Source organism: Chenopodium quinoa, unplaced genomic scaffold (assembly GCF_001683475.1).
Source record: "Chenopodium quinoa cultivar QQ74 unplaced genomic scaffold, ASM168347v1, whole genome shotgun sequence".
In the NCBI taxonomy this organism is placed as follows: domain Eukaryota; kingdom Viridiplantae; phylum Streptophyta; class Magnoliopsida; order Caryophyllales; family Amaranthaceae; genus Chenopodium; species Chenopodium quinoa.
In genome coordinates, this window is record NW_018742222.1 from 990,523 (window position 1) to 1,007,947 (window position 17,425).

The window sequence follows — 17,425 nt, forward strand, 5'->3', positions numbered from 1 at the left end:
AAGAAGACGGAAGGAGGATATATTAATGTATGTCCATTATGACATTGTAAACTTTTAGCATTATTACTTCTCTTTGTAATTCCCTTAGGCTGATTACATCCTTTTATAACTCTTCTCATAATGGTGACTTCTTATGTCGAGAATATCGACGCTTTTTTGTGTCCTAACTAATATACGAAGCGTCGAAAATAATGTATTTCGCACATTATCCCAAATGTGTGTAGTTTTTTTAGCGACGCTTTTACTTGTCCACAAACTCAAATTTATCGACGCTTTTTGTTGTCTTGCGTTTATTCGTGTCAGCCTATGGTATGGCGGGAAAATCTTTGAAATTTGAAAATGTGCGAATATGTAGACATTAAAAAGCGTCTAGAATTTTTTTTAAGCTTTTTTTTTCCTTTTATTAAATTATTACCATCATACATACATTATAGTTATTTAAATTTATCATAAATTAAAAATCAATAAAATAAAAATAAAAATAAACAAATATTCTATATAACTAGATTTAAAAAAAACAATAATTAATCAACACTAATAAGAGTACATAGTTAATTAACAAATTTATAAAAGAAAACATCAACACAATTATTAAAAAAAAAAAACGTCGCATATTATAGTAGCTTGTCCTTAAATAAATACATCACTAATATAAGGCTAAAAACCAAAATAGATAGATGATGGCCTTATAGAAGATATAGTCGCTTGTTGATGCTCAAGTGTCCCGACATATTCTCTTGTTGCACCTACATTGCCTTTTCCAATCTTCAAAAAAAAAAAAAAAAAAAAAGTATAAATTAGTACATTAGTCATTACCCAATATAGGCTCAAGATTCAACATGTTGTATATTATTTAAACATAGAATTGTAAGTTAAACATAGAAATATAAATTAACAAAAAAGCCAACAGGTCTTTCATCATGAGTTCTTGACTAAATCAGTATTGGGGACAAATCCAAAGCCTAACTGAACGAAGCATGGATCAAGTAATACAAAAGCTGGCATGGAATTCTGTTGGTATGTGTCTGTTGGGGTTGGGGATGGGTGCGTTGGGGTTCTGATCAGGCAAGCATGAATCTTTATGTATGTATGAACAAGATCCAACTGACATGAGAAGCATGGGGAATTTTCTGAGTGCTGCATCGGTAATCTGATGTCTGAGGACAGAATTATCTAGTCTTGAGTAGTTATGATTTATGTCTCATAATCTGCAGTTGATTGTGAGCTATGTTACTCAGAGTCTCAGACTCTTCATTTCACCATAAGTAGTACCCATGTCGGATCCACAACACAAGGATGTCAGTATTGGCACTTCACACTTCATTTTAAGCTATAATTTCTGATTTGTTCCTGTGAGCCTAATTCTTATTTGTGCCCTTTATAAGTGAAACTTGCATGTATTAGAGACTGCAAATTAGAATCTAATACTGATAAGGACAAAAACACGATACAAAGCAAACCCTAGAAGGCTAAAGGATCTGTCTCAGTAGTGAAAGGCTTGGAGAAACAAAGCAAATCCAGTACTAATGCTTCAAAAGATTTACTAGACCAATTGAATTCCCCTTTCCTTAAAAATCTGAGTACTAGGTTTAATAATCCCAACATAAAATTTGATTAATTTTCTATAATAGCCTGTAACATTGGCTATTTACTGTAACTTTTCCTGAACATCAATATATGGTTTGTGAGATCCAATGGCAACATGGAATACAATAACACATAATTTAAGAAAATTCTCAAAGATATAGGTTGTGAGATCAAATAACATTACCAAAAATTCATAATGTCCATTTTGGTTTATTTTTCAAGTAAAGAAAGTGCTACTCTTGCTAAAACAATTCATACGAATTGATCAATTATAACTCAAAACTACTCTGGAAATTCTTGATTCTTTATACACTAGCCAAGTGAGAAAAATGGACAAGTACTCGTGTTTGACACAATTACCCTGAGTCCCCGATTATGAATATCGTAGGTTGCAGGATGTGAGTCATGATTCTACTAGTATTGCTGCTAAAATAAAAGAACTCAAATTGCTTTTAAGATTGAACCATTTTTAAAGAACTTTCATCTTTCATTTAGCATTATTAAGGTCAAAAGGTTGTAACTTTATTCTACTTAAAAGGTTGCATCCGAAGTCCCAGCAGGGCAGACAAACAGCTTAGGCAGGGGAGCAGGACAGCAAGCAAGCAGCAGGGGAGCAGGGCAGACAAGCAGTATAAACGGGAGTATTCTAGAGTAGAGAACCTTAGGCAGATTATTATTACACACACACACACACACACACACACACACACACACACACACAAGCTTAGAAACTACCTATTCTACTTTAATTTATAGCAAGCAAGCAGCAGGGAAGCAAGGCAGACAAACAAGAGGTTGTTCAGATTAGGTATGTTATTCTACTTTAATTTATACAAAACCTCAACAACTAGCTTAGAAACTACCTATTCCTATAAACAAATCTGTAATTTAAAAGTTAAAATTTTTACAATCATACATTTTAAATTATTGTACCAAAATGGATGTTTTAGACAAATATTAATGTTCGTATATATACATATTAATAGTTCAATTCTCTTGCTCAACTAATTTTCTATAACCTTGATACAAAGCTAGCAACCTGACAATTCACTTCCTGCTAAGAATATAAGCCTCATAACTCATCAAAAAGTCATAAAAGTAATTCAGAAGGATATCATGAAATTGAAAGGTTTGCTTCTAAGGAAGGCCAAAAAGGTGGGGTCGTCAGGAAAATGCTACCATTTAAACTCTTAGGATTCAGGTTCAGAATTTCACACACACACACACAAGCTCTGACTTTCACACACACACACACACTCACAAGCTTTGACTTTCACACACAGAAACACACAAGCTCTGAATTTCACACACACACAAGCATTTTGAATACAGTTTTGATTTCAAATCTGATTTTCAGTTCTGAACTTCAGATCTGAATTCAGTTCTGGATTTCAGCTCTGATTTCAGCTCTGATTTCAGTTATAAAGAGATTACCTGATGCTTTTCCTTTCCTAAGAACTCAGATGCTTTGTTTAAAAGATACGGAGATGCATTCCCTTGACAAACTGCACCTACAATCTGAGAAAATTGTCCAACAAGCACTTTAAGAAGAAGATTGTTGTGTCCGACCCGGTCTTTCAGCTTTTCATTTTCTTGGGATAGTGTATCATTTTTTTTATGCAAAGCATTCACTTCTTCTTTAACACTATCCATCACAATATTCTCTTTTGAACTTTTCCATACCCTTCCTTCCTTAACACACCACGTACTCCAAAAATGTCCCCCTTTTTAACCCCTAATCTGTAACCCACAGGACGATCGGGAATCTCATTGCCATACATAGTTTGTTGAAATGCTTCATCTTCGAGCTCTTGTTCAGACATCTTAGGGTGCATCATCCTCAGCTCTTCAACCTTAGCTTTAACATCATCCTATACCAAATTATACCACAAAATTTGCACAAAATTATACCACAAAATTTGCACAAAATCATACCAGAAATCTGTCACAAAACCATACCACAAAATCTTCAGTTGTGCTAGGAAGAAAGCTTCCATCTTTACTCGTATGGGTTTTAATCCACAGCTCTAACAAGCTCATTTTCTGTCCATGTTCATCTTCCTATAAATAATAAAGCAACAAGAGCTTTAATATGAAAAGTCAACAATATCAACCGCATATAAAAAGACATGCTCTAAATACAATCCTAGGTAATTATAAAATGACATATATATTCCATACATAATCAGCTTGTAGGTTTGCAAAACTTTCAGATCCAGATGTATGAAACTGATTTTGGGAGGCTCGTGCTTTTTTTTCCGCATTCTGACATATCCTGCACTCACATTCAAAGAGTATGTATCTATTATATAATAATGAATAAGATATTAAATATTGCTTCATGCACAGTAAGCTAAGTATTGAACATACCTTCCCTTTATCCGAATCCCAATATTTCACCAACTTTACCCAATTACTACTAGTAATTCCATGTGGCACGTTATTGCAAATCTGATCTAATGTCTTCTGTTCTGGCTTGTAATATTGCTGTTTCAGAGAGTATTTGTATTGCATCCAACATTTATTGGCACGCTTGAGAGCCTGGTTGTCATATTCCGCACCAGGAGGAATCACAAAGTGTTCCTTCAGTAAATAAAATTAGTTATAAACATAAATCAATAAGTAATCTATAAATAATAAGAGACCGGCTAATTATGTATGTTTTGACAATAAAAAGGGATGGCTTAGGGACAAATATACTTACTCTTATATCTGTAATTATCTTCCCTTTGAAATGCTTGTCGATTGCATGCCAATCTTTTTCCCCAACTGGGCAACGGCTTTCCATCTTTGCAATCATACTAATGAATTTAACCAAAATATGTCCACCTTTCCTAATTGGCTGGCATATATCATTGAATTCAACATAGTATTGGACGCCATTATTACTCCAAACGTCAATTGGCAGAATTATACCACTTACTAATGTAGTATTACCATTGGCATCTGATTTAAATACAAAAAGTAAGGTAAAAGAAATAATCAGTTTAAAAAATTAAAGTACTAATTTAAATGGGAAATATTTACCTATGGTTAGAACCTCCTCCTTGTCGTCAAAATCTATGTCTAGAGGCCAATCCGGAAGTGCTCTTGGTCGTAAAGACTTAGATTGTTTCGGGATCTTTTCTGATTCTTTTCCACTTTTTTGTCATTCTTGATTAGTCTGTGGAGTTGTTGCTGAAGTTTTAACAGCACCAGTCTCAAGGTTCTGAATTCCTCGTCTCACAGGTTGCTCGAGAGGTTTATGAGAAGTAGAAAGGGAGTTCAATGATGAGTCTGGTCTACTTGATTGTGGAATATTAGGTGGGATATTAGGTGAGACTTTTGCTGGATATTTTTTCTGATAACCTGATGTAGCAGCTTTTTTGACTGAATTCGATGTTGAACCATGAGGGTTTTTCCAAATGGATCCTACACTATTAGGTGGTTGCTGGTCAGATTTTGTAGTGGTAATGGGTGGAGAAAGAGGTCCCCATTTTTCATCCTTAAGTACCTCAGTATGTGGTGACTTAGTAGATTGTTTTTTGGTGGGTTGTGAAACAACTTCAGTAGTAGATGAAGTATGTGCATTAGTTGTAATTGGTGACTGTGCTGACAGTGGATCATGTGACTTAGCTGTGGTAGAAAGTATTTCGCTTTCTCTCTTGCTTCGATAAGTCATCTTTTACCTGATGAAACCATAAGATAAGCTACATTAGTATGTCAACACTGATATAAAGACAAGACATAAACTGAAATACAAAATAAACTGATATAAAGATCTAAACTATATATCTAAACTGTACAGTTCTGAACTATAATCACAATATCACATTTAATTCAGAGCTGAAATACAGAATTTAATTCAGATCTGAATACCAGAACTGAATTCAGAGTCGAAATCAGAACTGAAAATGTAGTGAATATTTGATAATCAGAACTGAAAATGTAGTCAAAATCAGCCTTCCCACATGCAACTGATTAATATTTGATAATTATGTTAAATGAGGACTGCCCTTGATACCTGTCACATGTGAGGCTACTTTCACCTCAACCTCAGACCTTGCTACTAGCAGGGTCCTTGTTGGTGTTTAAATAAGGAAAGATGATTCATCCAAAAAGTAACTATTCCCCAACAGAGCAAACAAAAGTAGCGGCAAATTTGTTTATATTCATATGATGGATTTTTGTCAAAGTCCAATAACTAACTAATAAATTTGTTTTTGTGAAGCATCACACTGCATGTCTCTTTGGTATTGGAAAATTCTGACTGTATTTATTAAAAGTTAAATTGTAACATAGGGTGATGGGAAGTCTAATGGTGATTATTTTGAAGACTCTGAAAATGGAAACAAAGCAACGGCAAGCATGGCAACTACAACAGCAGAATATACAGACAAGCTTCCTCATATTGAAGTGCTAGGTATGAGCTTTTACTCATTATTATTTCTAGAATTGGTAAAAAAAATATAAAGTAGTTTTTACTATTTGAAGACAAATAGATAAACTTTTCTGTTTTTGGTTCTCTGGAGACTGCAGCACATTTTTACTATTAGCAATTTCTTGTATGTTAGAGAGAATCAATCAATCAAAGTCTTTATATTAGAAAGAATAATGACCATTATTGCTTTTCCTGCAGCTGCAGAAGAAGTATCTTCTGCTAGTCATGATACTGATCCTTGGCAATCTTCTGAATTTAAACTCCCAAAAAATCAGGTCTAAATTTAGTTATGGATTCAGTTCTGAATTCAAACAGCAAAAGCACTTAGTTCAATTACAGTTCTGAACTTCAGATCTGCAACTCAACTCAGAATTAATTTTGGGTTCATTACAAATAGCAACAACACTTAATGTGAAATAGAAGAGTCTTAAGATCGGTCAAGATGCAAAAGCCTTAACCTTGACCGGTAAAAGAGCAGAAAGGCAGTTATAATCACAATATCAGTGAAAAGTAAAGACAATATATAAAGACAAAACTGATATAAAGACAAGACTATATATGCACAGCTAAAATAAACATCTAAACTGAAATACAAAATAAGAACAACAAAAATCAATGCATTAGAGTTGAAATAACAAGAAATAAATTTGACCAAAAAGACAAAATCTGATGTTCAGAGCTGCAATTCAGAACTGAATTCAATTCTAGATTCAGTTTGGAATTCAGTTCTAGAGTTTAGTTCTGAATTCAGTTCTGAAATTCAGATCTGAATTCAGTTCTGGATTTCAGTTCTGATTTTGACTCTGAATTTAGTTCTGGTATTCAGATCTGAATTAACTTCTGTATTTCAACTCTGATTTCAGTTTTTATTCGACCAATAAGAAACCAAGACAATAATACTACTTAGTACCATAAAAACAGAAATTAATTTAACAAAATGCAAACTTTGATGAATTAGAATAACTAAATGAAATATAATAAATACATACCCATCCAAATTTATGAACTCAAATCTGTAATAAATTATAAAAGTTGTAAACAAATTATTCAGGTATATCAAACAAGTCCCTAGGCTTAGTTTTCACAACATGACACCACCCTTTTTGTATCTCATCCTCAATATAAAAAACTTGTTTTGCTTGAGATGAGAAAACAAATGGATCATCACGCAAAAATCGACCAGTGTGCATCAACTTTGAGAAATTGATACGAACACTTCCATTCGGATTTGTTTTGATACCCCTACGGATATCGACCCAATCACAACGAAACAATACAACCTTATAAGAACCATAATAATCTAATTCCAAAATTTCTTTGAGTTTTCCATAATATTCGTGACCCTCTGCTTCCGTCATGATTCCTGAATTCTGAGTTACTCGAAATCACTCACGATCCACAATATCAAATTTGTAACCATTGATAATAACACTTTTCATCCTTTTCCCGCGGTTACTCAAGCCACCGGCTAAGGCTTTTCTTAACTTTCCATCTACCGTGCTATCATCTAAATTATGGACCTATAATTCGAGAGTAATAAAGTTAGAATTAGAAAGTTGTATAATATGAAAATAAAAAGACCCTAAATGTAAAAGCATATGACCTGGCTTTGCAACCAATCTACAAATTCATCAATTATCCTCTGATTTTCAATAGATTCATCAGCTTGACTTCCTCCAATGTCATTCTCTTGCCTCTTTAGTTTTAGGAACTCACTATCGAGATTGTAAATTTTATGTTAGTAACAAATATATATTGGACGCTTTAACTAAACACATAATGCTACTTACTTGAGCACCGGGGTTAGTTCATCATAATGAAGTAAAACATAGCGATGAGCTTGCTTTAAACTTCTATCATCCAAACGGACATTTTCTTTCTTTCCAACAACACGACCACCAGAGTTATACAAATAGTTGTCAATGTTTGATACACCATCCTCATTCCTTCTAGGTCTATTGAACATAGTATCTACACTTTCTAAATATCTCGAAAAAAATGCAATTGTCTCCCACAAAAGGTAACCTTCCGCTATAGATCCTTCCGGTTGTGCTTTATTGCTTACATGAGATTTCAAAAAGGCCAAGTACCTTGAATAATAGTAACGATTTTGTATGTGAATGTGAAAGAATAGGAAAAATTATTATATAAAAATTAAATAATACAAATAAAAAGAATATTAATAAATAATAATAATAATAATAATAATAATAACAATAATAATAATAATAATAATAATAATAATAAGTACCTTTCAACAGGATACATCCATCTATAATGAACCGGTCCGCCTAGTCTGACCTCTTCCACTAAATAAATTAGTAGATGAACCATGATTGTAAAAAATGATGGTAAAAATTCTTTTTCAAACTTGCAAAGAGTCAACACGAGCTTTGATTGAATCGTATCTAATTCTCTTGTATCTATAGCAGTTGAACATATCTTTTTAAAAAAGTCAGACAACTCCTCAAGCAAGTCAATAACTCTTGTGGCATTCGACGCCCTTAAAGCAACTGGGAGGATATCTTGCATGAGAATATGATGGTCATGACTTTTCATATTAATAAGTTTCCGTTGCTTTAGATTCACTAGGTAGCGGGCTGCTACGGATAGGCGCTAGTGGTAAGTCGGGTTCCTTCTCTTCCCATCTTTCCTCACATATTTGCAAATTAGATCCATATCCATCAAGAATTTTAATCTTTTTCAAGACTTTCAAAAATCGTTCTTTCTCCTCGTTAGACATGATGTATGCAGCTGGCGAGATGTAACCTTGAGGGTTGATCCATAGATGAGGGTTTATATTCAAATTCTTTAGGGCTTCTCTGCCACTCTCATCATCCCTACTATTATCCATATCTAAAAGAGTTCCTAATAAAATATCGGACACATTCTTTTCAATGTGCATAACATCTAAATTATGTCTAAGAGGATTATGCTCCCAATAATCTAATTCAAAAAATGTACTTTTCTTTTTCCAAAGAACATAATCACCATCGGAATCGCAATCATCATCAAGTTCATTGGCAGCTTTTTTCCCTCTTTTTTTAGGAACTTTTTTTTTGTCTTCCCATATACATACTTTACCCCTTCTTGTTGCTTCAAAACTACGGTCCCGCTGGTACGAATCGGAGCAATACCATATTCTTCTTTCCCATCAAACAAATTAGCTTGTGAACGATATGGGTGATCAATAGGCAACCATTTTCGATACCCAGGGTAGATAATTTTGCCACCAAATCTATATGAATAAGTAGAATGAGTGCAAGAAGGACAAGCTTTGTAGCCTTTTGTACTCCAACCTGATATCATAGCATAAGCCGGAAAGTCATTAATAGTAGAGTGTAGGGCTGCTCGCAGTTTGAAGTTGCTTCCACTATAAGAATCAAAAGCATCAACACCTTCCCACAATAATTTCAATTCATGGATTAGTGGTTGCAAGTACACATCAATATCCATACCGGGACCAAATTTACCAGGAATAATTATAGAAAGAATAAAGGATGATGGTTTCATGCAAAGCCATGGTGGTAAATTGTAAGGAATGAAGACCACCGGCCATGTACTATAATTTGTGTTCATAAGACGATATGGATTAAAACCATCACTCGATAGGCCTAATCTAATACTGCGAGGATCAGCGGCAAACTCTGTATATTTTTCATCAAATTTTTTCCAGGCCTCGCCATCAGCAGGGTGTCTTAGAATCTTATCATCCTTACGATTAAAGTGCCATCTCATGTCCTCCGCAGTTTTAGATGACATGTAAAGCCTCTTTAATCTAGGGATAAGGGGAAAGTACCGCATTACTTTAGTTGCCTCGCCTTTCTTACATGCTTCTTTTCCTTTTTCATTTACATCACCCTCCTTTCCTTTCCCATTTTTCCACCTTGATGTATGGCATATATGACACTCACTTTTATTTGCGAATTCGCCCCAATATAACATGCAATCATTTGGACATGCATGGATTTTCTCATATCCTAACCCTAAATCATTTATTATCTTCATGCCTTCATAATAGGACGATGGAAACTCCTTAATAATGGGAAATGCCGTCAATTAGAAGTTCAAGTAATTTATTAAATGACTCTGCAGACTAATGGAACATACACTTTAGGTGAAACAAATGCAATAGAAATGAAAGTTTTGAAAAAGTAGTACACCCCTCGTACAGGCGATTTTCATAAGCTTCCATGAGGTTTTTATACTTTGTCTGTTCTTCATTTGAGAAAGTTGATTGATACTCATCATCTACCTCGCGATAAATGGTAAACCCTTCATCCATGTCATATGAATTGTCATCTTCAATACTTTGTTCATTAAATGATGGATCTTGAGTTTTGTCGGTTTGTCGTGTATTAACTCTAAAAGCTGCTCTTAGTAACCCGTCCATATCATCTCGACCTACTGCATTTACTTGATCATCACTTAGATCATAGGTCTTACTCCCTTCATCTTTACAATGAAATATCCAATTTCTATAGTTTTTATAAAAACCATAAAATAAAATATGGCCTCCAACTTCTTCTATAGAATTCGTTTTATTTAACTTGCACTTATTACATGGGCATTTAGTTTCCCATGTATTTGGTAAAAGAGTCTCTTTATTAGCAAGTTTCAAGAAGTTCATGCAACCTTTAGAATAACTAGGATCACCTCTTGGTAACTCAATCCAACTAGTATCCATTTCTACAAAGAAGTATATAATTAATTGCTAAGTAAAAACAATGACATTAAAAAAAAATCATGTTACAAGGATCATTAAACCAACATATAATAGGGACATCACTTTCACTAAGTAAATAGACATCCATCAAACTTATAATATCAAGAAGTTTATCCACTTAAAAATAATGTAAGTAATTCAAGCCTACAAACTTGTTGAGGGGTGAAAGAAGAAAATTAGAAAGAAACATGCAACAACAAATAAAAAGTTATATAAGTTTTTCAAGCAATTAGAAGATAGTATACATGAAACATCCAATTAGGGAAATCTAATCAAGCCTACACAATTGAAATAAGATATGACATACACTAATCAAGCCAACAATCTTCAAAACAAGAAAGGCATATCAAAACATATTCGAAAAATCCCAAACTAAAACCCTAGAAAACGCCATCAAATTCATCACAAAAACCCATAAAAAACTTTTAAAAAAATACAACAACAAGGAAATCTGAAATTTCAAAAAAATACCTCTTTTGAGTAGCCTGAAAGTCCTACAAGCTGAGAGTCACGCACTTTTTAGTACAGCTCCGTAGGAACTATTGGTTTCTAGGCAAATGAAATTGCTGGATTAGAATGTTAGATCATACATACAGGCTCCTTATGGCAATCCACCACCACATATAAAGACTCAAACTTCTTGGTCCAAAATAAGAGCTAAAATATGGGTAATGAAAGAGAACAAGGCTAGGGGAGGCAGTACCGCAGTAGTGCGTGAGCGATTTATAACAGTGTCACAAGTTTCATGCATTATCATTTATCAAGCTCTAAATTATACTATGTAAATGTATTTCAACTTAAATTGATCTTCACACCTGCTAATTATCACAACCTTCATTATGAACTCAACCCAAATCTTCAGCAATATACATATCATCTTAACCAACAAACAAACTTATACATTCTTAACAATAAGACTTGATTCATCATATCTTGTTTTACATTTGTTTTTCAGATTTCTCTGCACATTGCGTTGTGTTTCTAAACCTGGGTACGTTATTGCTTACACTGGCTTCCACATTCAGTGAGTCTTTGATATTTTACTATAGCAGTGCTATGGCTGTTGGGATCATCTTTGTGGTACTACTTGTTCTTTTCCATGTAATTATTGATTTTCTTGTATTTAACCTGTAGTTTGTAAAACTTCTTTCTGATTTCCGGTGTGTGTTTTACTGAAAGTTCTTGTGGCATATAAAAAAAAAATAGATATTTGTTCCAATAAATTCAATACAAGACTATAATAAAAGTAAATAAAGTTTAAAAGACATAAAATGGGATTTTAAGGAACTAGAACACCATAGCAAGCTTAAAAGGCATACATAAAGCACATAATCTCATATTCGGTCTAAGATTCTAAGGCAAAGAAAATATTACCACTGATGATCACTTGTGTGAAACAAATAAAAACAACCACAAATAAAGATATGATGCAAATCCAAATTTCTTACAAGCTGTACTCTTCAAAATAAATCTGAGTATTGGGGTTGTTGTCTAATGATTTGTATGGGAATGAGTATTTATATGGGAATGAGTATTGCTTCTAAGAGCAAAGCATGTGAAGACAAAATGCAATCATCAGCCACCAAATCATCATAGAAAATTCATATCAAAAACCCATAAAATTCAAAAAAAAAGAAAATTCATATAAAAAAACCCATAAAATTCAAAGCCTATAAAATTCATATCAAAAACCCATAAAATTCATATCAAAACCCCATAAAATTCATATCAAAAACCGGAAAATTCAAAGCCTGTAAAATTCATATCATAAACCCATAAAATTCCAAACTAAAACCCTAAAAAAACGCCATAAAAATCATAACAAAAACCAAAAAACTACTTTAAAATATAAAAAAAAAAAAAAAAAACATGGAAACCTTGGATTTGAAAACAGAATTCACGAAAAAAAAACAATATAAAAAGAAATTAAAATATCTAATTAAGGGCAAAAAATTACCTCGCAATAAGAGATCGATTCTTGTTCTACACTAACTCAAAATCGAAGACATGCAAAGAATAATTCCCAATTTTAACGAAATTTAGAGAATTGTGAGATATTAGGTACCAAAAACGATAGATATATACCGAGAAACAATATTGTATAGCAAATTGTAAGTTGATACCTGAAATTTATGAAATTGACGATCCAAAAACCCCTAAATTCCTTGAAGTTTAGCAAGCAAAACCCAAAAACTAACCAAAAAGGAATGATTTTTTTTGTCGGTGATGATGGAGTCCAGGTTTGGAGGAGAGCAGAATAGTGGATGGGTAGTTTAATAGGGAATTTAAGGGAATTTGGGAGCCTGATTCGAGTGAGGGTGAAAATACAACCCGCTAAGTTTTTCATTAGTTAAAATTTTCAAAATTACGGGCATCCATACTCACGTGCATAGCACGTGATTTTCCCGACGCTTTTAAGTGTCGAGTCAATCTTCAACCAGAAAAAGCGTCGAGAAAAGACGGTACCAAAATCCACACCAACAGCGTCGAACCAAATATATATATATATATGTGTGTGTGACGAGGGATGGAACTAGGTCATTGAAATTAATCCTCCCTCGATCAAGCAAAATTTATAAACACTTAACAAACCTATATACTAGTATAGAGGCAAGTCAAGGATCGAACCTAAAGGAACGGTAACGTTCAAGCGCTCTCAATTATGCCCCTTAGTTAGGTCGAAGACAAAGATAAAGAGAAAACACTAACAACTAACAAACAAAGAAACCAAACAAATAAAGCACTAGGAACGGGATCAACAAGCAATCATGACAATTGTAGCAACTCGGAAAATAATATGCAAATCAATGATTGTGGAGACTAATGGAAAGCTCAATAAAAAGAATCAACAAGCTATCTCCTAGAGGTCAAACTAGCGCCAACTACGAGAGACTCTAACTAGGAGCATCACTAATCAAGCTCAATCGACAATTGTAATTCCTAAATCAATGGTCCGTATCATTAGAAACTACAATGCAATCTAGCATAATTCTCAAGGCCTAATCGAATTACACACATGCAAACTTCCAATAATCGATTTAATCTCAACAATTAATTAACATAACTCCCAAATTAAGCACAATCAATCAATCATACAAGTTTCACTCAATTCCTAGCAAACAACTACTCTAACATCATCATCTAATCAACAAACAACTAAAGAAATAAAGAATCAACAATATATGAAGAACAATTACACTAATCAACAATCAAACATCAAAATCAAATCAAACAAACTTGAATATTAAACAAAACAATAAAATGAGATAGAGTTAAGAATGATCATTGATAATAGAGAAGATCTTCAACACAATTGTCACCCTTGAATCTTCAATCTCTCAATCACCATTGAAATTCCTCACTTTCTCTCTAAAAAATCTACTCCTAAACTAACACTAAAACTAGAGAGAGAAGCTCTCAACTAAGCTAAAAAATGATCAGAAATGTGAAATGAAGCTTATTCTAAACTTGCCCCAAAAATCGGGTTTCAAAGGTATTTATATAGGCACGAAAACAAAAACTGAGCAAACAAATACCTAGGAAGGCGTGCCCGCGCTGCAGGGGTGGCGCGCCCGCTCCTATGCCTTGCGCGCCCGCGCATCTCTGGGTTTCTTTGATCTTCTCGCTGCTTCGTGCGTTCGCTAAGGTTTTCGAATGAACGCACAATCATGATGATGATGAACACTAAGTGAGGCAGTCCCAAAAGCAAATGATTGTGGGTTCAACACCCCATATTCTTGAGAGCACGGCTTGAGGGCGAAAGAGCTAGAACTTGGAGAATCCACTTCCTTGCATCTTGAGCTTTCCTATTGCCATGAGCTTGCTCCAAAGGCTTCCTCCCCTTAGTAATTCACCAATATTAAGACCTAAACCTCGTACAATACCTACAACCACAAAAATAGAGCAAATAAAGGAGAAAAAACTAGAAAAACCATAGAAATGCACAAAAGCTACAAAATAAGAGAGGAAAGGTAAGACTAAGATCAAAAGCATAAAACTAAGCATTTATTAAGAATGAAAGCCATGAAAAGAAGGTAAAAACAACCTAAATGCTCATCAAATGGGTGCCATTCATGTCACCCATCAATATGTGTATATATATATATATACATATATATATATATATATATATATATATATATATATATATATATATATAGGAAATGAAATATACAATCAATATTCTCGTTACATGTTTATCTTTTATTCTTTCTTTTCCTTTATTTTATAACACGTTATCAGCAGCAACATTAGCCGATTGAACAAGTCCATATCCCATCAATTTGTATGAATTTTTACAAACTACTGGGTGCGTCCAACAATTTGTGCGGCTGCACTAATATTCCTCCTTTCTCCATTATTTCACTTTTCTTCTCTTTTAATAGTGCAGAAGTTGAAAGGCAACAACGATTGACTCATATAGGTTACACCCCATTCCTAATCCATGAAATTACTAACTCCATATGGTTTGAAACCACGAAATGAGGATCGGAGATGATGGTACGAAGTGAGTCATGCAGTCACATTTTCCCGTATTAGGCTCTACTCGATTCTTGTAGTGAAAGGTATTTCCTACGATCTCAAAAAACTACATACAAAGATTCAATTTGCTACAAACTATAATTACACTAAATTGGTTGAATATTAGTGCACATATAATTCTAAATATTTGTGATCAATTAATTAAACAATAAGATTTAAAAGGAACCTAAACCTGTTATCCAAATTATCTTATTAGTTGTGATACTTAATTACATATTCTCTTTAAACATGCAGCATGGTGATCAACAATAAACAATAAAATAACAAGAAATCAATTTAATCATAAAAGCGTTAGTAAAATCAAATCATAATAAACCTAATCAAGATACTAGCAATAAAGAATAAAAATAACAATAAGAGTAATTAAGTGAATTAATTACTCACGTTCCGCGTTTCCTTGAATTGCTACATCATGAATAAATTATTGGTAACTTCAATTAAAATTTAAATCAAATTTAAATTAAATTAAATAAAAAGTAGAGTTGATTTGATCCAAACCCTCAGTTAATTCTATCTTTCACACCTTGAGTTAAGTATAGAACTTTGGGTCAAGTATAAACTACTTAGAGTGCTTTAGAGAACGTATTATGAGAGGAGAAGGAAGCTAGTATTTATAACAACCCTAGATCCGAGTTGACCTGAGTATTTGAGACCCATACTTGAACATGAACCGACCTGGAGATGAACCGACCCAAACATAACCCATAAATTATTAACCTGAACTGAACTCGACCTGAACCGAAATTGACCCAAACCCGTTTTAACCCGTCAAAACTCGAATTTAACCCGACCTGTTCTTAATCCGACTGGTTACTAATTTGACTCGAAATTCAACTCGACCTATTGCAAACTTGACTTGAATAAACCTGACTTGGTATTGACCCTGTCCGAATTTTACCTGACCCAAAATTCAACCCCATCTGTTACTAACCCGACCCGAAATCAACAGAACTTGTTATTGAACCATCCTACATTTAACCCAAATTATTCCTGACCTAGTTTCAAATCACCTTGATTCAATTTAGACCACCTTATTATTATTGATCAAAACATTTTGTCCAGGGAGACCAAGTCGGTCCAGACCCGACTTGATTATTATAACCCGCGAATAATTTTGGGAATGACAAGACTTGAAAAGGATTGACCTTATTATAACCCAAATATTATTGACTTGAACCAAACCCTGACATGAACCGACTTGGAAATGACCCAACTTGATTATAACCCTTAAGTTATTGACTTGCTGATTAGAACGAACCCGAGAATGATCTGACTTGGAAATGACCCGACCTAATAATAACCGTAAATTATTGACTTGAATTGAACCCAACTTGAACCCGAGAATACCCGACTTGGAAATGACCGGACCAAATTATAACCCGCAAATTATTGACTTGAACCGAACTTGACTCAAACCTGAGAATGACCCGACCTGTTCTAACCCATAAATTATTGACTTGAACCGAATCCGACTCGAACTCGAGAATGACCCTAACCCGTTTACCCGTGAAAACCCGAATTATACCCGACTTAATATTCACCCGACCCAAATGTAACCCGACCTATTATTAACTCGACCTAAACACGAACCAAACCCAATAAGATGTAAAACCCGACGTGACTCGACTCAAGCATGACCTAACCTGAACTCGACCCGCATAGGTTACGACATTAACCCGAATTTACCTGACCCGAGTTAAACCGACCCTCTCTTATCCGAACCAAACCTAACCCATTTACTCGGACTGACATCTCTTCATGTCTACTTTCCAACCCCATTAGAATCAGGTTAAAGTATTATATAGATTTTACGATATGGCCGTTTTAGTGAAAGGGTGTTGGTTTTGGGCCGAGTTTAGTGTTTTACTTATATCTTCATTTTAAATCAGAATTGGGCTTATGATATATCTTTGAAAATATTATTTTAAGGCCTATCCAATTAAATAATATTGGATAAAACATATAGGGCCACCAGTTTAGCTCGGTTTTGTGATGTGGACACGAAAAGTGGAAAGTAAGTTATGGTTTAGGCAAGTGGGCTAAGAATTAGGTTGGTTTATGAAATGTATTGGATTAAATATGGATTTAAGCACTCAAAAAATTAAATACTCAACCCGAACAATAGTGGCGGTGAAAGGTTGTTCATCATT

At 34.0% G+C, this 17,425-nt stretch overlaps 1 long non-coding RNA gene across 3 annotated transcripts; it reads right to left on the bottom strand.

Annotated features, from left to right (window-relative positions):
- Positions 1–507: 507 nt before the first annotated feature.
- LOC110734540 lies at positions 508–13,137 on the bottom strand. Of its 3 annotated transcripts, none has more exons than XR_002513864.1 (9): positions 12,691–13,137; positions 11,205–11,282; positions 4,615–5,255; positions 4,292–4,533; positions 3,958–4,170; positions 3,769–3,862; positions 3,547–3,648; positions 3,022–3,458; positions 508–765 (listed from the first exon to the last, which is right to left on the bottom strand). It is a non-coding gene; the product is annotated as an uncharacterized LOC110734540 (long non-coding RNA). The 3 variants fall into 3 exon arrangements; XR_002513866.1 differs by having other exon boundaries at positions 12,857–13,136; XR_002513863.1 differs by having other exon boundaries at positions 11,205–13,135.
- Between the last annotated feature and the right edge of the window lie 4,288 nt (positions 13,138–17,425).